The 16853-nt window shown below is 38.8% G+C and overlaps 2 protein-coding genes across 6 annotated transcripts in view; one reads left to right on the forward strand and one right to left on the reverse strand.

The window, feature by feature from the left end:
* Positions 1 to 16853, reverse strand: part of LOC129728136 (uncharacterized) — a 123211-nt gene that overhangs the window by 20861 nt on the left and 85497 nt on the right. The gene's annotated exons all lie outside the window — the stretch shown is intronic.
* LOC129733184 (transient receptor potential-gamma protein) overlaps positions 4916 to 16853 on the forward strand; it is a 204702-nt gene continuing 192764 nt past the window's right edge. For 4 of the 5 annotated variants that reach the window (XM_055694814.1, XM_055694817.1, XM_055694818.1 and 1 more), the window contains exon 1: positions 4916 to 5671. The gene's annotated coding sequence lies outside the window, so the exon portion shown is untranslated. Of the gene's footprint in view, positions 5672 to 5892; positions 5911 to 16853 lie in introns of those variants that run through there. The other variant, XM_055694815.1, reaches the window with a different exon arrangement.

Here is a 16853-nt window from a genome sequence, read left to right on the forward strand (position 1 = left end):
AGACAGGTAGTGATTGGCTGCGCGGTATGATTTAGATAATCGATATTGATTACCAATTTTTCAATAGTGTATCTCAAACAATAGTTTGGTTTTGTTACATGAATTTAACCGTAAAAGAATTTCTGATCGATTGATGTCAAAACCTCGAGAAACTGTTAAGAAATGACTGAAAAATAAGCGCTCAAAACCTGACAACTTTTCCCTGGTTTTCCCTGGTTGAATTACTAGATTTTCAAATTCAGGTGTCTAACTTCGATATAGACGTTAGTCAACGTCAAAAAAGTTTCGATTCTCCCGATTTCGTATAGATTTTCGAGGATAAAAAAATCACAAATTTGAGCGCTTCGAGGCACCCCTAAATCATGTCCGAATGAGCTGAAGTTTTGCATAGATGATTTTTTGGTCCAATAAACAAAATGTAATGGTCGATTTCCGAAATTTCACACGACCCTTTACGCTGCCATCCTAATGTATATGAACCCTTTTCTAAATTATTCGTGATTCTAAAAAAATTAGCACAAAATGGCATCTACAACCTATAGGATCATCTGTGCAAAGTTTCCGCCCGATCAAAAATAACAAATAAAAAAAAGTTTTAAAATTGGTAAATTTTCGTGGAATTGCTCACAAACACTTCTAAGGCGCTTCCGCAATCCTATCCTGTATACCTCGTAGTCGCTTACGTATCCTAACATTTTCAATTCGCCTTCGCTGGACGTTAGCGACAGAAAAACTTTCTTATCCCACACAATTTGATTGAATTAAGCTTGTACCATCTCCTGTATCAGTTTGCTTTTTCGCGACGTCCTAAAATCTGTTCTTTTGAACAAAATAAATCAAGATGTCTGTTCCTGCTTTTCATTCATGGTGAAAGCGTAATTACACTCTTCAAATACCAACAGTTTTTAACTAACAGTTTATGTTTTGTATTGAAAATCTATTAGTTTCCCTCCTAAATATCAGCATTTTACACACCGTGCAAGTGTGAGTGCTCGCCGGATTGGCTGCGCTGTAACTTTTTTGTACAGACTAAAGAAACTTCGGCAAGCTTTGCTGGACAGCGAAGTTTTTTTTTTCTCAAGTGCTAAACTGTCACTAACTGTCTTTTTACGTTGGTGAGTTCTCCAGTTTCACCCGGTTTGTGTTTGTGTGGTCTGTCGCTTAGTTTTAAAGTTTATTTTTAGGTTCCACATTGGGGGTGAATCAGAAGCACTCGCATTTGATGTGGAAAAAAAAAAAACTTAAAAGACGACCAGGACAGGAGTGGTCGAAATGTTGTTCGAGCTTAACACACTTTTAAACTAAACAATCTACCTTGCGCCTCCATCCAAGGAAAACGCACGTTCGCCGAATCATTAATTAAGGGTAATATTGATTATATCTACACCAACCGCTTCCGTTCTATTGTATGCGCAAAATGCCAACAATCACCCATGTCAGTTTTCGAGGATTGGTAATGATTTCGCGTCTTTGTTCAGCTAAAGCCGTGACCCAGTTACGGTGCACCGCCCAGTCTTATCATTTCGCAGCAGCTGTGTCTCGCACTCAGACAGACCCGATATCGTTTCCATCCGTTCGCATCCGTATGGCCCTTTTTCGCCGTTACTTGCCGGTGGCGACAGGCCTTGGCCCGTTGTTTGTATCACTGCGATAGACAGTTGGTTTTTCAAATTGGTTGCCAAAAGCGACGAGAAACTTGGGCCAGTGGATTAAAATTTGATTTGAATCCAATTTTAAATTGACATATTTTAAATAAGCTTTTTATGCCGACGGCTAACGTTTCGCGGTTGTTTCTTTGGCATGAAACGAACCTTATTAAAGCTTTGGTTTGTGATGTAAACTAACAATATCTTTGATGGATCCCAAAGAAAATAACTATCCTCCGACTAGAACAGCAGCAGCAGTAGCAAGTAGCTCAACAAACATCATTATCATCATCTGGTTCGTTGTTTTTCTTCGTTGCCCCTTCATCGTGTGCTTTCGCTTGCCACAAAAATATTGACGATGCCCGGCTTCGAGCTGAAGGGAATGTTGAAGTGTTCTAATAAAGTGATTGGATTTCGGCAGTAGTACCCACGTAGCATCACGGTTCGTATCCTCAGAATCGGCGCGCTGGCAGTTGTTAGCATTATCAAATCGATCTTTTTTGGACAACCGCTGCTGAACAAATATTTGAAGGAACAAATAGCTTCAGTCTATCTTGCTGATCTGAGCAACGCTGCAGGATGTGAGGTAGTGAATCCGATGTGGAAACATTGAATCACAATAATTGATATGGAAGAGAGTGGGTGTTTTTGGTTGAAGGCTAGGCATTTATATGATGATATGATTCAAATTTTAAGTTTATTCAACTTTTTTTTCTGAATATCCATGATGTTAAAAAAATCACACCAGTTTTAATTTTTATGAATTGAATTTATTAGAAATATATGTTATTACACAAATTTATATGTTGAATGTTGTCAATCAAATTTCTTTAATGAATTGGCTTTGCATTCTACTTTCAATTTGAATTTAAACTGAACTTCGCACGAGTGGTTAAAGCGTTTACTGAATCCAAACGAGTGATTGATCGCTGTTTTACTCATCGCTCATTTCTCTAGTTGATTGCGCATTACCGTCAAAATTATACAGCTGGATACAAACGTTGTGAAAATGTTGATCATCATCTTTTTCTCCGGTAGTCCATCCGGTAGGAAAGCATCGTTCATATTCTATTAACTGGCAACGTAAAACTTCGATCGAACGATTCGAACTGCGTTGAAGTTTATCGTTTAAGCCCGGAGAAAATTTAAGCGAACGCCGAGCTCCGAAGATTGATGGTTCGATTGCGTGAAATATTGCAACCTTTCAGTATAGACAAAGCAATGAAGCGATTGGGACAAGGAAGCGGTAATGGTGATAATGACCAGGGTGTTGAGGCTGTGAATAGATTTTATCGTTCAGATTGATTGATTTGTGAGAAATTTGTGATTTGTGAAAGGTCGCAGCGTTGTTACTAAGAAAATCAAACAGCATGGAAGAAGTAACTTTAAAATTGTGTTGAAGTTTTGGTATGAGTACATATTCTTATCCTTAGAAGTTATCCAATTGTAATTACTAGGCTGCTCTAATTTTTTTGATGATGTATATCCAGATGTTCTTGGAAATATCAGATACAATTGAATTAGTGAGACATTACTAGAGAGCAGTTTGTCAGCGCTATATCTATTAGCATCATCAATCTTGTGCAGCAGCTGGAAAAAAAAATCCAAGTCACATCGAATCATAATGCGTTCCACCAGCGAGAAATCTTTTATTAAATTACGAAATTCTTTCACCCAGCCTATATCTCCCGCCCAGATGGTTCACCACTGAACGGTCACGAATTAAATTAATATTTTTCCCCTGCCGCTGTTTCGCGTCGTCTTTGTTCGGATGATCTCTTTCAATGTAAGGTAAATTTGCTTTAATTCGAAGGTAGCTCTGAGCGAGGCTTACTTTTTGTAATTAATTCGTTCGGTTGAGATAAAATGACACCGTTGACAGTTCATTTATGAATGTACAGTCCAATCCTCTTGTGAATTGAAATTTCCCTCAGCTTGAATCAACTAACCGTGCGTATTTGTTATCAGGGGAACAATGGAGGTGCGTGTTGTTTTGTGTAAAACAAGAGTAAGTTATAATTTATTTCAAATGTCGATAAATTTACCTCTACATCATTCATTTGTGGTCGTGAGCGCAATTGCCGAGCCGCTCCACTCTTTCGACTAGTTGCGAGTTGCTGTTGTTGTTTTCCTTTAGTCGATTGGAAAATCAGAGAAAGCGAATAACCTGTTTAAAGAAATCTTAAAAGCGTAAACAATTTTGCGAACGGTTTCAGTTTTCATGAATACTCTCAGTTTCCGTCGCTTCCGGTATATGCAATAGAATTCTTTGGCTATTGAGCGTTTATAAAAAAACTAACGCGAAAAAGTTCTACAGTATGTTTCGATAAGTTTATTTACCGTTTGTCACCTCTCGTTTCGTTCTGTGAATGCAACGATAAGACGGGGATTACTCCCTGTCTGCCCCTCGTAGCATTGAACATTGTGGAAATGCCAAACTAATTTGAAAGGAAAAGAAAAGCGAGCACGTACCGAGGTGAAAATTTCACTTTGAATCTGTGTGAAGATATAGCGAGACGAAGGCGCGCTGTCAGTTTGGTATTCATCATGAAGCTGTCCTATTCATGATGTTGAGAGTAATTTCTAAAGCATGGTTAGCAACTGTGCAAGGTGCCAATTGATACGGCGCGTTTTGTGTCAAACAGTGAAAACGTAATAAACGTTCTGTTAACTGGTTTCATGTACTTATACTGATTTACATATGGAGCGTGCACGCAAAGTTCGGAAGAAAGTTAATTATGTTTTACCTGACAAATTACGGATCCAACCAGACGGACCTAATAAGCTTAAAGTCATAAAATTGCTCTATAAATATTTGTTTTCATAGCAAAGTTTGTCGTGCTGCAGTGCCTTCGTGCCAAATAAAGCAATCACATATTTGGCAACATTGCACTTCATCGTAGAATCTTTACTTCACTCGGGAAAAACAACGAAAGGGTGGCAAGCCGGATAGCTTGCTCTCGCAATCCGGCAATGGTACAGTTTATCACCCACCCATGTTCTAGTCCGTTTTCCATTCGCGCCAGGCAGCTGATATCAGGCAGTTATCTGAAGCTTAGCTCAGCTGCTCCCGCCGGTTCGGGTTCCTTTCGGTCTTCGTGTGATATCCACCCAGCAAACCACGTGCCGCGTGCTTCGTTGGTGTGTGCGTTTGCTACGCTCGTTGTGCGTATTTACCATGTCGAAAGCCGACACGAACATCCGACGATCGAGGGGTCCGGCGATGTGTTGAGTTTTCTCCGGCGGTGTCATGCAGCCACTGACTGCTTTTCCAGCTCGGCAGTTAGTCTCCGGGCACTTACGAACGAGAGCGGACGTGAAAACTGGAAAAACTACCATCGAGCAGCAAACAGTAAACCAGTTGGACTAACTTGCTCTAGAGAAATGGGTGCACCAGTGTTGGTGGAGGAAAGATTGCATTTTTTTGCTCTCGAGTGGAATAATTAGCTCGGTCTACCCGGATCACTCTTCTTGCGGCCGATGAGACGCGATTTCAGCTAGTGACTTGAAGTGTATTGCCATTCAGTGGCGCCCGAGCCCGGAGCAAAAAGGGCATTTTTTTTTGTCATTCTAGTGATTTTTGCGGAGTGCGTGGAAGAAAGGTCGGTGATCTCTTCAAGTTATCTGGTTTGTGTTGAGGTCAAAATGTGGAGGCATATGGAGAAGCATGGTGATTTGTGTTTGTGCTTAGTTGGAGGAAACCGGAAGAGATACTAAAACCACATCATACGAATTGCTCTGTGTTTTCGGTGATGGCCACGACCTCCCAGTGTAGTGCAGTGCTCTCGGTTGGTTGCTGTGTGATCAAACCACTGCTCTTCAAAGAAGATTCTTTGGTCGCTGGGCTATTAAGAATAAAGATTTAAGTGCTTGGTGCAGAATTCCACGGAAGTTACTCACTGGTGCACTCGTGCTAAATGCACCAACAGCAGAATACTATAAACGAACCAGCAATGTGCTATAAAATCATGAAATAGTACATTTTTATTTCTCACTTGGCATAAGTGCTTTCACTGGAGTTGGAGGTACGTTGGAAAGCAATCCCTATTATTTTGCTTCGCCCTGACTGAAAATGAACGGAAAGGATGGTAAAGACATTCCACCAGTGGCAGCAGAAGTGGCATTGACGGTTACGAGAAGATCTGCTGGCGTCGTCCAAGTCGAAGGTTATAGAACGGCAAGCAAGCATTGAACCGCGTGTCGTTTATGACATATCGTTTAGGTCGTCGTCGCATACAAGATTTGGTTGCTGAGAAAAGTCATCGTAAGAACATATTTGAAGATGGTGCTGCTACTCCAGTTTTATTGGTTGTTTACGATACTCTATCCGGCAGGATAGAGGGTGTTGTGAAGTTCCCTCCACGTTTTATTGCATACTCAAAACAGCGTTCGTGAATATTGTAACATGAGAATTGCTTATATTTTTTGATACCTTTTTATTTGAATGAAAAGATGCGCAGACGACGATTATTGCAAACAATATCGCACGCTTAGCCTTGGGGCTAATAGCGGTCTCGATCAACTAGATCAGTTGAGAGAATTCGTTATCGATATTGTTTTTGGCACATTTTGCATGTGTAGGATAAGTACAACGATACACCGTGCCCCAGTGCTGAGTCGAGAAAATTTCCAGCTCGAAAAGATCTTCGACTCGATCGGGAATCGAACCCGATATCACAACCGTGTGGGAGAGCTAGCCGACCGACATCGCTAACCACAGAACCACGGGGACCACAACGACGATTATTAATTTTCCTCTATTTTTAAATGCAATTTGTTGCGCTATAAAGTGAAAAAAATTAGTTTTTTGGTCAAAAACCCGATTTTGTAATAAAAGAGAAACTTTTGAAAACAATCAATTACTCTCGTGGGTAGTTGATTTTGAGAGACAAAGAAAACTAATAATTAAAACTAATTATAAATGATTTGATCTGCTGCTGACTTGAATTTTTTTCAATTACTTATAACTAAGACGAAATCCGGGCGAAAGATGAGTGCTCCAAAGGCAATTTTACATTAGCATTCTAGCTTCTAGCTATCTATCTCTACCCCTTCTAAACTAAATCTGTTGTAAGCTTTAGACGTTTTAATTTAATAAAGCCCGAGGTAAGAGTCTTAGAAGACGTTAACAAGAATCCTTTTTAACAAGGTTTAAAACTTTTGCTAGATAAAACAATGTGTGAGTGGTTTGAAATCAATTTCTGAGTACGATTATGAAGAAAAATTCAACTTTTTCTTAAAGACAGCAGCCATATTAGCAAAGTTTCATACAAATGTGAGTTTGCGTTTTAGCTGGAAATTTCTCATAAGATAATACAAAATTTCATATATATATAGATCGCGTGCATCGTTCACGGTTACGGAATAAAATTTGACGACAAATTCAACCAAATGATCTTCACTTCAAAGCGAAAAAGAAAAACAAACAGACCACTCAACCAAAATGAACCTCACCGAAACATTTTTTCACTGGCACTGACCGATGCCTTGACAATCTTCGTTAACTGATAAACTGATTTTGTTGTCTTGCTTTCATCGCATGAAATATAATGAGGTGTTTTGACAGTTCACTTCCATGCAAAAAGCGGGAAGAGAGAACTCTGAAAGGATTGTAAAAAAATAACGTTTATGGATGCTTTTTTTCACTTTCACTCAAGAGTGTCAACAAATATCAACCCTGATTGTACTATTGAAAATTGTCGAGCCTCGTTAATCTCTGATAGGTCGCCTAATGCTTGTTTTCCCTAACACGGTCGAAAGAATAGGATTCCTACTTAGCCGTAGCGTAGCGGATTGCGGCAGTAGCAGCAGTGGGTTACACCAGTATCAGCTGGCTTTCCGATTTTGCTTTCGGCCTAAACAAATCACTTGCTGGTTGGTCATATATCTCAGCAGTAACGCGGTTCTTTTTAGTGTGTGTTGTTAGAATACCTTTTTTCATCCACTGTCGGGGCAGCACAAAGGTTGCGATTAGCATATCTGATTTCGAACAGCAAACTGCCTTTCTCAAGGTGATGATTTGGGATATTACTTAGTTGAAATAAGTTGATAGGTAGGGATATTTCACAACCACGAGAAGATTCCTGATCACAGACATAGGATAGGGAACATATTCTAAGCAGCTTTAAGAACCGCCTGTGTATTCAGACGAAATACTCTAAATGTGTTGGGTGAAATTCAAACAGTAGTATATCAATCTGTTCGTTATCGTTTTCTCGGTCAGAAATTGTTTCCAGATTGTAAAACTAAGTTAGCAAACTTTAACAATCATCAATTAAAGTTACCAATCGAGGGACACTATTCCAATCACCCCGAACCTATTTTAAGCAGTTTTCATCTGTTTTGCAGGCGTTTTTTGCAGCACCCGAAGTGGCTCCTGAATGGCTGCAATATGGGTCGATTTGTTTCAAATGCTGTTCGTTCACAGATTTCTTTGTGATTAACGGTATTTTTTATATTCGTTAGACAGCTAGACAATCAAAGTTTTCCTTTTCATCATTGAAATTGTCGAAATTGATCAAAACTCAGGAGTTTGAGACCTGTTTTCTGCGACTGATTAAAATAGGCGCTACTGCTTAAGCCGTTCCTTACCCTATATTTCGTACTCCAGCACGACACAAAACGTGCAAATTGTCTTTTACTCCAAGTAGTGCAGTACTATTTTGAAGTGTTGTGTTGTTTTCATACAGTAGACTCCCAGCGTTAATTTTATTAATTTGAACAAGCAATAGTAAATTTTATGACTCATCAATCAAACCGTCAACAATGCATTTGTTAATAGTGTGCTTAGTTCTACGTCGGCTCTGCGGTCGTATCTTGGATACAACCTCCTACTGGACTCTTGCTTTTCAAGTTTTAGGTATTCACTAATAAGCTTTGAAGAGTGTTGCTGCGATGATCCGCGATCATTTGATTGTGTTTTTGATCTCTATAGAAAATACACAAAATCAAATATATTGTTAGTGGTTTTACATGACAATTAAAAGTTTTTTAAGTTTTTTTTATTTTTGATATGGTTGAAACTTGTCATCCATCACAGTTTTTGTATATTGGACGACCCAATTTGCAAAAAACTTTCATTTCTATAAAAATACTAGCCGAAATTTTCAGGCTTTGATTGAGATTCAAGGCACTTCAAGCCTTATTTTTTGTCACCCTATTTTGATTCTGGACACACTAACTGGCAAATAAAAACCACGAATCTAAAATTAAAGCACTTTGTTCCTCTTCATCTATGACAAAATTGAAGCTCTTCATCTATAGCAAAAATGAGGCACTTGAAAATTTTTTTGTCTTGGGATTGCTGTATGTATACCGTGACGTTTCGATTATATCACGACCAAAGAAAACTTTCACGTGATATATTTAAATTGTGATAAGGTCATACCTCGATATAAGGCAACTTTATTTTTATTTTCGTTACGTTATATCGAGTTACGTTATATCGAGGTACGACTGTACAGTGATTTTTAGACTATATATACGTTCAAAAAATATTTTCGTGTGATGTATTCGAAATATATTTTGTAATGCAGGTTTGTTCTGTATAATCAATTAAAACGATATTTCAAGTTCAACATACTTATCCTCAACTGTTTATTAACTTAACCTAAGTTCAATGCAACATATGACAGTTCATGAATATATTTCAAGAACTATTGATTCAGTGCCTTTTTCATGGCTATTTCTCGTATTTTTCGATAATAATATATACACTACCCCCAAGTTTGGAATCGCTTCACTGAGTGTTGCAACACCCAGTTTGAATATTACAGCGTTCCAAATAGCTTATAATCACCTGATATGGGCAAATTTATATAAATCGGATACCGACAAACTAGAGAGTTGTGGTCTTCAGAAAAGTGGTTCAGGAACTTGTGAGGGCTTTTATTTGGTGCACAGTTTGTTCGAAATTCGACTGCAACGTGGCGCTAGTGTGCATATAATTTTGAGTATTTTGCACCTTACTCGCCTCGTGATTGATCGGCATTCAGAAAACTGTCATCTTCAGCAAAGTTGTTCAGAGGGTCAAGGGATTTTATTTGACACACAGTTTGTTTTAAAGTTCGACCTCAACACGGCGCTTGTGTGCATGTAGCTGAAAATTTTGAACATCACTTATCTGGTGCGGTTTTGGGAAATTTGTTCAGAAAACTGAACAACTGAACTGAAAACTTTTCTAAAGAGAACTGAACCGAACTGAAAACTCTGCTAAAGAGTACAGTTTTCTTGAAGGATGGAATCGTAGTATAGGTAAATTAGGATCAAAATACGAAGAATTGCGTGCACACTAGCTTTTTAGAGAGTAAAAATCACAGGATAAGTTGAGGTCAAAATATGTAGAATTGCGTTCACACTAAAGCCACGTGGCGACAGAATTCTGCACTGAATTGTTCATCAATCAGAAGCCCTCGACCTGAACAAATTTGCTGCAGACCGTAACTTTCCAGTTGTAAATTTTAAGGACAATCAAATCATGATTCATAAGGTAATTAAAGAACTTTTTCTTAAAAGTAGCGATTGCCTGAAAACTTGACAATTTTTCGATGCTGGATGGCACCGCTAGGTGAATTAATTTGTGTTTTTGTAATATTCTTCATATCTCTCAGAAACGTGATTAAACCGCAATGCTTTGCGTGAACCGTGATAAAATCAATACTTCATTGTATAGCGTTTGCGTAAAAAAATTGACGAAAATTGCTGTTTTTAAGGGTTTACTATCACACACGCTAACGAAACTATCCATGAAGCTTCAATCATAGTAACCTATGATTGAGTCAGCAGAAAGAATTAATAGCTGTATCAGTTGAATTTTCACCGCGATGGCGAAAAAATTTTAGCGACAAGAAGCTCCAAAGGGTGCTGAAGAGGAAGACCGAGGGAAAAGTGACTACATCGCTGGGCGCGCTTTGCCGGGAAGTTGGTGCAACCGGCCAAACAGTGAAAAGGTATCCGGCGAACATGGATACACATGTCAGAAAGCAGAAGTCCCATTCACTGGTCTCGGAGCTGCATGCAGCGGCAGAGATTGAATAAGATGGTCAAGTTGATTTTCTCGGCAAATAGCGACGAGACCTTTCTCACCCTGGAAGGCAACGACTGGCAGGGCACTTCGTATTTTACTTCCTCTACGAAGGAAGTAAGCTCCGAGGTGAAGTTCATTTCATACACCAAGTTCCAAGAAGGTCCTGCTCGTGTTTGACAATCAGTGAGAAGGGGATGTCAAAGCCGTGCTTCTTTCGCTTCGGACTGGCCGTGTACGGGGAAATTTATAGTACGAAGTGCCTGCCGGAAGCTGCGTCGGCCCACTACTCGAAGCGATCGCTTGAGGAGTTGGAACGGCTGAATATCGATGTGGTACCAAAATCGGCAAACTTGCCCAATATCCCCCAGCTGCGTTCCATCGAGAATTTTTGAGCAAATCTGGAGCGCAAAATCTACTCCAACAGTTTTGTCGCGAAAACTGAGGAGAAATGGGCTGATGTTCTAGTTAACATCCAAAAAAAGTTCCTTTAATGCGTCATGTCAATTGTAACAGCAATCACCATTCAGTCGTTGTTAAGGCAACGTAAAAATCAAATTTTCAAATCATCTTGTAATGCTTCTCAGCCAATTGTTCCGTCCACGCTTTCTAGTCCTGGTCGAAGTGAGGTTGGGCTACCAAAAATCCATCGTTCAGAGTGAAAAATTATCCAGCACAAGTTTCTAAGCTGTAAAGTGTTTCTAAGAATTGAAGTGTTTGTTTCAGTAAATAATAAAGTCCTCTAGATCAAATTGGAAAAAAGAGAGGTTAGAGCTATTTTTGCGAATTCCGCTTCCGCCGATAGCTATAATCTTTCATATTCCTTTCGGTGTGAGCTTTGGGGCATTTTTTTTTGCGTTTGTTTATGATGATTTGAAAATCAATGTGATCATCCTCTTTAAAAACACATAATTCTCCTGCGAGTTCATAATTTTTGATTGGCCACACTGATCAATCCACCGACTATTTATAAGTTAATTAAAAATAAAATGTACTCTCTTAGGACAGATCAATTCACACGAGATATTCACATAGTTTGACTCATTTGCTAGCCCACTATCACAATAAAATCACGAAAACAAAAACTACACGGTATGTTCCCTGATATAGCAGCTAATTGGAATACTTTACAGTTGTCCCTCTGCCCGCGGATGGGTTCAAAATGGAAGGTAAACTGTACGGTTGAACAATAGTGCACATAATAGTGAGCATAGATTAAGGGTTCGAGATTAAACCGGAATGTGACCAAATCTAGAGAGTAAAGCGCTCTGTTCCTATTCAAAATCAGCAGCTTCAAGCATACAGTAGAAAATTACAACCCAATTTTTTATAGTTGCTCTCCCCCATTTGGACTCTATTGTTCCCGCTTACTCGGTTACCAGCTCATCATTGGCAGGCATACTTCCGTGGCACGGGGGGTTTTCCCCAAGGCTGACACAAGGTACTGCAGATATTTCATTGTTTCGGAAAGTTTGTGTGATACCAAGGGTAGCGTGCGTGGGAAATGCATGCATGGTTGTGAATAAAAAAGATCCTTTTGTTCTAAACCGCTCGAAACGGGATACAGCACACAAATCACATACCACTACATTGTATTCGTTTTGCGTTGTATGGTGCCGTTAATTGCTAACACAGATTGAAACATTCAGCTGCATTCCAGCCGCCGGTGTTGATAGAATTAAACTAACAGAAGTTTTTGTTGTAAAACAGAGCGCAGAGATAAAATAAAATAATCAAAAATATTTGGTAGCTATTGCGCAACAAATCCATTACATAAACAGCAAGTATTGAAATTGTTGAAGGAAGTCAGGAGCGCGAATCAAAAAAGCCGATCTCTCTGGCGTAAACAAAGCTGCGGTTGCACTGATGATGCTTACAAAAGAATATCATACATACGTACGTACACACAAATAAATTATTTGCCGAAATGATCTCGTTGTGTAGTTTTGTGTTTTAAGTAAATATATACGAATACACAAATTCTAATGAATCTAGCAGTGTGCCATAATCCATTAAATCAGCCGAGAGCAATTATTACTGTCAATTATTTAAAGTTATCGATGACTTATGAAAATTTGCACTTGGCATTAATACGTCTTGAAGGGCATAGTCTATAGGTCAGTGACAGCATGGGGAAAACACAAACCGTCACAGATCGCTTTCCAACGACGAGAACCAATCCTTCTGGCTACTGACAGGCTCCGGGTTAATTGTCAGAGGAATGAGCAAACATTAGAAACTTGTTAACTTTAGCTACTACATACTGGCCGTTCGAACGATGGCTAGCTGGAATCATCAGAATGAGCCGAGTGCTGGCTAGCATGTATCGTGCCAGAGTTTGAGCGTTTGTTTACGAGTAACATCCGGGTCGACAAGTAATATCGCACGTGCGGCCAAACGATCAACCGGATTCTACAAAGTAGTTGATCGCGAGTGCCGCTGCCGGTAGGAGAGGTTAGGTTGGAAGAAAAATAAACGGTAGAAAGCGAAAGTGATAGAACTCAAAGGGGCATACATAGGTAGGTATACACATAACCAGGCAAGCACCGGGAGGAACGCATGAGCCGAACATCCAATCGGGGTGCGAAAACTACGGTTCCATCTGGCAGTTATGGAAGCCTAACGCAGTCACAACAACCGGTAATTGCTTCTGTTTACACGCCCGTGAGTGGATGTGTGATTTTTTCGGCTGATTATGGAGGCGAAAGGGTGTGCCATTTTTCACGGCAGAGCAAACAGGACGCGTTCGGTGGATGTAAACGAATAATGGGTGGGTGGGTAGATACAGAGTGTGTTTATCGCAGTTGCCGGCAGAACAAGAAAAAAACGGGCGATTTAGGAAAAAATTACTTCGCAGACTGTTATAGGAATAGGTTCCATTTAAAAGTTGATTAGTCATGTGAGCCAAAATATTTAGACAATGTGGTGTTATGAACTTATTCGCGGAGGAGGGAAAAATGCACAAAAAAATATTCAGTTCTCGCGATCTCTCTATATGGAGTGGAAGGAAACAGAAAATTAACAGCTGTTGTTGATGATGACGACGATGTTGGTGATACCAACATTTTAAAAAGCACAGCACGGCAATATATTATAATCCAGCACGCGTATGCACACGCTAAATTATTTCGTGAACCAAACAAATCACTATTGGAGCGCATGAAAATGTTCATTTAAGTGGACAATGAAATATTTATTCGTTTATTCAAAATTCTGGCGTTTAATATAGGGCTGAATTTTATAGTGCTTTAATTTATAGCATTTTGTGTTGCTATGTTGCAAGTATGATTTACTGTACTTTTTCGCTTTACTATGTTGAAAAAAAAATAAAATTTGCGCCTTACTCCAATGTTATATAATGTTTCGCTTACATAATGTTATGCTTAATAGCAAATGGCTAAATAGCGAATGGGATGCGGCTGTCACTGATTCGAATGTTGGCTACATGAAATATGATTTTTGCCGTGAAACTAGTTTTACTTGATGTTTTAGAAATGTCACTCTATTTTTTTTTAAGATTGCTTGAATTAATCGTATCTATCAATCAAAATAATAGTTACTCATCGCTCGGGATTCAATATCGGCTCTAAAATCGTTATTCTATGTTGTTACTGAATCTATAATTTTGAACCAGGTTAGCGAGAGTCTGGTCCAGCTGTTACGGAGTGATGATGGATTATACATTCGAACACACTTCTACTTTTATAAAGATAGTTTTCCGAAACTCTTGTCTTGTTTGATCGATAATACATCAGCCTTAGCAACTTTTTCCAACGTATTTTAATCAAGTCGTTACAGTTAAAAAAACGATTGACTAGAGCGCCTTGAAGTACTTTTCCGGAAATGTTTGCTTATGTTACTTTACTTTGTTGGCCGACGGACCGTTCACCTTCTTCCACTGCGCACGTCCACTGAGTGCGAAGCTCATCACGGAGTCTACGGTCTCTACGGGTTCTTTGCTGAAGATAGTTTTGGCGGCTCGCTCATCCGGCATTCTGGCTACATGTCCAGCCCGCTGAAGTATGTCCCTCTGTATGACCTTAACTATCATATTTGTATATCCGCTACAGCCACACTCCATCTTACAATTTCCCGAAGGTAACGATCGCGGAGCTTTACGCTCATAAACTCTATGCACTCAAATAATTTTCATCTTAAGCGTCTTAGTAGTATGGAATTGAGCATTGAGAATAGGTTATGTTTCCATTTAATTATACTACTTTTTGGTAGTAGAATTAAATGAAAACATAGCCTATGCTCAATATTCTCTAAGCATTCGTCGATCGGCTTCCTTCAGCGTCCATGCTTTATGTTCGTAAAGGACCACCGGGAGGAGCAGCGTCCTGTACAGCGCTAGGTTTGTGCGAACTTGCAAACTACGGGACTTTAGCTGGTTACGTACTCCGTAGAAGGCTCTACTCGCAGCTGCAACTTATCGTTTCACATCACGGCTCATATCATTGTTACATGTTACAAGCGTACCACGATAAACGAATTCAAATCTACAAATTAAATTCGCAATATATGTACCATCACTTACTTATTACCTCTTCACAAATTGTCTGATACCGGAAGAAGCCACATTGAGTTTCAAATGTTTTCAGACATCAATTCCCGGTTAAATAGTTTCTTCTCTTCAATCAGGACCCCTTTCTTATATACTGGTTACCAGTAGTCGCTAGCTTATCACGGTGTCTCTGGTAGAAGAAACTTATCCGAAAAAAATGAGTATCGCTCTTATACTCTTATCATTCGAAAGCTCAAGGTGTCCCCTTTGATATGCTACTAAAATTGAAATGTTCTATCGGCGGGTCCAGAATATTTTTTTTTTCAGACATTTCTTTTTTTGTAATTGAAAAGCTGGTGGAATGGAAACTATGTATACTTGTCAAGGGATTTAGGTGCTGGGGGCCCGATCAGATAGTGTTGAAACCTTCAAGTTTTGTTTTTTTCATATAATGAAACAATATTTGGCATTATCTTAGATTTTTTGGCAAGGGTAAAGTGTGGTAAAAAATACTCGAAAATGTTGAGTCCAAAAACTGCTGAAAAGACAATTTTTTGACTATAACTTTTTATAGGCTTAATCGATTTCTCTGAAAGTTGATATGGTAATTCTATCCTATAAAAATATACAATGTCGGTTATTGAAAGTTGCTGTCGAGATTACATAATAAGATTTTTACATTTTTCTTCAAAAACATGGTGAATTTTGAAGTTTTTCTTTCTTTTTCCATCAGAACTAGGTCCTAAATTTAAACAATACGTTCTATAAATCAACTCAAGAGCTTTTATTGGACGAATTAAAAAAGTGCACCGTTTAAACACCGTTTCATAACAAGGTTTAGGCCATCATTTGAACCTGTTGCAAAAGGAGCGCAACTCCATTTTGTACCTACATTTAAAATGCTGGCTATAGCAGGCTATAGCTCTATAACATCCCAGCTGGTCTCGAGGTACAATGCTTGTCTTACAAAGCAGTCCTCGTATGTTCCAAAAGACCGTTAAAATCAACACATCTTAAGTTTTTGTTATTAATACTCGCTTTGCATTATTTTCACACAATACAGTCATACCTCGATATAAGGCAACTTTATTTTTATTTTCGTTACGTCATATCGAGTTACGTTATATCGAAGCACGAAAAAAATTATTTTTTTATGGATGCAAAATTCTTGATGGTTATTCAGAAGTGCACAAAAACTTATTTCCCTTCACCTATAAGTATATCTTCCCCTTAATGCTAGAACTAGATAACTCGAAAATTCACGTTTCGAGAAAAACGAGTTTGAAAATTTGACCTATTCTGGTGATGATGATTCAAATGTAATTATTAAAGGTTCAGATTTCATGAAACGCATTCATATCGTTTCAGGCCCGTTATAGCAACGAAAAAATCAGCAAAAAGCCGAGTTATTTAGTTTTATTACAAAATACACCTGTTTTTCGTTGAGATATCTAGTTTTTTGTTTGATGAATAACACTTTTTCTTGTAATCGTGTTTCATCGAGTCTTGGTTATGTTATAGAGCTCGACGCGATAAATATGAAGGCATACTTCACTCAAAATTGACAAATTTCGAGTTATCTAGTTCTAGCATTAAGGGGACGGAATATAAACCTGTATTTTGTCCTTTTGAGACAATTTTCGTAGACAAACATAACCAGTCACAAAACATTGAAAAA

The sequence above is a fragment of the Wyeomyia smithii genome, chromosome 3 (genome assembly GCF_029784165.1).
Source record: "Wyeomyia smithii strain HCP4-BCI-WySm-NY-G18 chromosome 3, ASM2978416v1, whole genome shotgun sequence".
Lineage (NCBI taxonomy): Eukaryota > Metazoa > Arthropoda > Insecta > Diptera > Culicidae > Wyeomyia > Wyeomyia smithii.